The sequence below is a fragment of the Microtus ochrogaster genome, unplaced genomic scaffold, assembly GCF_000317375.1.
Source record: "Microtus ochrogaster isolate Prairie Vole_2 unplaced genomic scaffold, MicOch1.0 UNK12, whole genome shotgun sequence".
Taxonomy (NCBI): domain Eukaryota; kingdom Metazoa; phylum Chordata; class Mammalia; order Rodentia; family Cricetidae; genus Microtus; species Microtus ochrogaster.
The window spans coordinates 1,074,218-1,078,770 of NW_004949110.1; the positions used below are offsets into that span (position 1 = coordinate 1,074,218).

Here is a 4,553-nt window from a genome sequence, read left to right on the forward strand (position 1 = left end):
AGATTCAATGCAATCCCCATCAAAATCCCAACAAGATTCTTCACAGACCTTGAGAGAACAATAATCAACTTTATATGGAAAAACAAAAAAACCCAGGATAGCAAAAGCAATCCTATACAATAGAAGTACTTCTGGAGGCATTACCATCCCTGACTTCTTGAAAAATCAGGTTGTGCGTGCATGCAAATGGAAATGAAAACTTAATAGGGACAAGTGCCCACTTCCTATTTTTTTTTATTTTTTATTTTTTTTATGGTGAAAAAGTATATATTTAGAATTAGCCGGTTGGGCTCAGTTTAAATGATTCCAATCTTGTTGGCAACATCCAGAGCATCAAAATCAGGAGCCAACCTAACATATGCCTTCTTCTCTCCATCGGGCCTTATGAGGGTGTTGACTTTGGCTACATCGATGTCATAGAGTTTCTTCACAGCCTGTTTTATCCGGTGCTTGTTGGCCTTGAAGTCCACAATGAACACAAGTGTGTTGTTGTCTTCTATCTTCTTCATGGCTGACTCGGTGGTCAGGGAAAATTTGATGATGGCATAGTGGTCAAGCTTGTTCCTCCTGGGCGAGCTCTTCCGGGGGTATTTAGGCTGCCTTCGTAGCCGCAGGGTCTTGGGACGCCGAAAGGTGGGCGATGTGCGGATCTTCTTCTTTTTGTGGCTGTGGGTGCCTTTCAGCACCGCTTTCTTGGCTTTCAAGGCCTTCGCTTTAGCTTCGGCTTTGGGAGGGGCAGGAGCTTCCTTCTTCGCTTTCGGCGCCATCTTGACGAAAAGGGCTTCCTATTTTTTTAAAAGGGCTGTTTTCTTGAAGCTCTGAAGACCTAATTTTCTTTCTGCAGTTCTTTAAGAAGCAGGCCATCTTAGGGACAATTATGGAAGCATGGGTTCCCACTTTTAGGAAAAAGCAAGTGAGAGAATTTGGTAGAGTGTCCTTTTATCTTCCTACTTCTAAGCCCATTATCAAGAAAGGCATTTTTGGCCACAGGAGAGGGAGGTCTCTCAGCATGGCCTCAAGCGATCTAACCCTCTGGTACTTGGTCTCACTACTCTCAGGTGACAAAAAGGGTCCATGCTAACCTATGACTCACAACAGTGGTCTTAATAGCTTTGCTTATACCCCAGATATCTCTGATTCCTTAAACAGAACTGAACACATTAATGGAGGCTCATCTATCAACCCTGTGATCTAGAAGCTCTGTGTGCAGCTCCAGTTTTCTGGAGGACAATAAACACTATAAAATGTCCCTGGGATTGGTCCCTCGGATGGGGGTACCTTATGCTTATGGAAGCGCATGATCCCAGACTCTGTTATTTTCCCTTTTGACCTAGGTATCTTTTATGCCTCCATTCCTGTAGGTATATTAACTCCCTCCTAACCTCTTTTAAGGGACAGATCAAAGTAAGGAGAGCCTGACGCTTGAGAGACAGACCTTCTTCTCTTCTTTGGGAATAATCTTCATGGTGGCTTAGAGTTCTATAATTTGAGGTGATGTAGATTAAAGTGACCTCCCATATCATGCAGAGGGAAGTGGGGGACCCAGCACATTTTAAGTAGTATCCTGAACAAGTAATTAGCTAATAATAGAGTACCACATCTCTTGGGAAGACATACATTCTGAGAGGACTCTACTGATCTATAGGGAAAGGGAGGTCATGCCATGTCACAAGTGAAAGAGAAATGGGAGAGATTCTTCTGCACTAGTGTTTCATGATCTCATCCTGCTCTTTCAGGGCTGCAGAAGAAATGGGAAGGATGGCAGGTACAGGCAGTTTAAAAAAGCTCAACATTTGTCTCTAGGCTGAGAGTAGCTTTCTTTTTCTTTTTTAAATTGTTTTTATTGAGCTATATATTTTTCTCCACTCCCCTCCCTCTTTCTCTCCTCACCTTATACCCTCTTCCATGGTCCCTCTGCTCCCAATTTACTCAGGAGACCTTGTCTTTTTCTATGTCCCATGTAGTTTAGATCCATGTATGTCTCCTTAGGGTCCTCATTGATGTCTAGGTTATCTGGGATTGTGAATTGTAGATTGTTTTTTTCTTTGCTTTATGTCCAAAAGCCACTTATGAGTGAGTACATATGATATTTATCTTTCTGGGTCTGGGTTACTGAGAGTATCTTTCTACATGTCCCTAAAGTACGTGGCCCAAAGCTGCTGGGAGCAATATGGACTATCATTCATTTGATAAATTCCTCCTGATCAATTATTATGACTTGAGACCTGGCATGGTATCAACAATGTGCCTTCTCCATCCACCAGCCTTTAGTCTTTGATCAAAATGGAATGGAGACTTCACTCCTTCTAGAACTCAAGTCAGGACCGACCCTAAACAGTATGACGTTATTCAGCAACATGAGCTTGGCCTTAGGATAATAATGTGAGTTTTAGTTTCAAAGTCTTTGGTATGGGTGTCTAATTCTGTCAATATCAGTAACGAAAAATTCTCACATTCTAAATGCCTTGTTGTGGTGGTGTCACATTAAAGAAAAATCACCTTTTGGGATTTTTTTTAGACCAAGTCAGACCCGACTACTTCTTACTGTGCCTTCCACCTGCCCTCTAGCAAGGGTTGTGCTCTTTATCCATTGAACAGCACCTAGAACAAGGAAAGAAATGAGGAATCTATTTTTTTTTGACAGGTGGTGGAAGCAAAAAGTGGAAGTTGATTGATTGGGCTTAGTAAAGAGCTGGTTGGGAACGGAAGGGGAAAGAAGGATTCTGAGGTATAAAAGGCTCCCCATGCCTGTGGACAGCTCACTACCAAGATTACTAAATTTCCCATGTCTTTTTTCTGTCACTGACTATCAATGAGCTCAGGAAAGAGTCGTTCCTCACACTGGGCATCAAACATGTAGTGCTACCTGAAGCAAAACTTCCTCGTGGGTCACTAAATCTGAGAGTAAGCCAACTCTGATCTAACCAATTCTGTGTGTTCTGTGTGTACAAGGGTCTTACTTGTGTACTGAACAGCACATGGTACAGGAAGAATAGGAATGCTTGCATGACTTTAACTAGTTTTATAAGATAAGAAGTGATTTTACTGACCCCTGCTGACCCAGAGTAGCACACACAAATGCAAACTGATGTGAGGTTCAACCTGAAGATCTGAAAAGTAAAACATCCAGTCACAGGCTCACCTCAGTCCAAAAACGGCAATCCTGCCTCCAGGAATCTTAGAAGGAGACTGTCTCAGAGCTGTCTCGTCCTGTTTTCTAATCCTCTCTAGGTCTGGGATTATAGGTGTGCGCCACTACTGCCTGGTTTCTATAGTAAACTAGTGTGGTTACCGGGATTAAAGGTTTGTGTTATTTCTGCTTGGTCTGTAAGACTGACCAGTGGAACTGTTTTACTCTCTGATCTTCAGGTAAGTTTTATTTATTAAAATACAAATGAAATGCCACTACAAGCAATTCATTATTTCAAGGTTGTTTTCAGCCAATGACTTATCTAACCACTACATCACACACATATCACAAAAGAGAAAGGAAATAGAAGATTAAAGCTATACATTCAATTTATCTCATAAAAGAGGGTTATGTGAGGAGCACAAGGCAGAGTAAGAATATTTACACTGTTTTCTTTTAAATCAAGTTAAATTTAAACAGGGAGAGTACATGGTGCAAAAGAAGATTGAATACACAGTTTTAAATGGTATATCATAACCATATTATTAATTCAATTTCAAGGCAACACAAAAGTTCAGTTTCTGAAAGCAAGAAGTATTTCCACAGAAATATTGTTTCACCTTGTTAATGGTCCTTTTCATTTTCAATTAGTGTGTGATGTGAAAACTAGGAAGGAAGATACAAGACTTCACTTGCTAATGAGAAAAGATTATGATTACAAGGATAAAAGTATGACATTTAATCTCATCCCTGGAGCCAACTGTCAGTGATTAACTCCACAAGTCATCAATCCGAGCCTCAAGGACTGAGTACAAGTAGGATATTTTAGTGAGAACTGTCTGAAAGAGTTCATTTGTCCTCCCTCCAGACACAATCATTGGAGTTAGATAGAAGACAGGTGTCTAGGAAGACTTCCACTTGCTATCTTGACAAAGAAAAGAGAAATTAAAACAAACAAAAAATGAGAGGGTCTATGGGATATGTTTGACTAATGACTCAATAAGATGCAACCCATGCTTGGCACTGGAAGTTTTACTTGACAACATAAGATAGCTAATTGGGGCATTGTCTCCCCCATTATATGTTGTTTCTATTTGAATTCCTTCCATATATGTGTATGTTTTATGAAGTTTCTAGAGTAGTAGGCTTCCATTAGTCTTTTCAAAGGCTTTTAGTGGTAGTTGTCCCACCCCATAGACCCTCCTTTACTCTGCCCTTCCATGCCCATCCCATGTAATTCTCCTAGTCTAGTTTCTCCATTATCTCTCTGTAACACTATAAACATTATTTTTTTCATCTTGTTTTGTTACCATGCCTTTGCTCACTTCGACGTTAAGCTCTTTTCTTTTTTACATTTAATCATTTATTTTCGGGGATGAAAAGGGCATGCCATTGGGTATGTGCTAGAAGAAATCTTGCTGGA

General features: G+C 40.5%; 1 pseudogene; it reads right to left on the reverse strand.

Annotated features, from left to right (window-relative positions):
• Window positions 1-296: 296 nt before the first annotated feature.
• Window positions 297-767, reverse strand: LOC101990667 (annotated as a pseudogene).
• Between the last annotated feature and the right edge of the window lie 3,786 nt (window positions 768-4,553).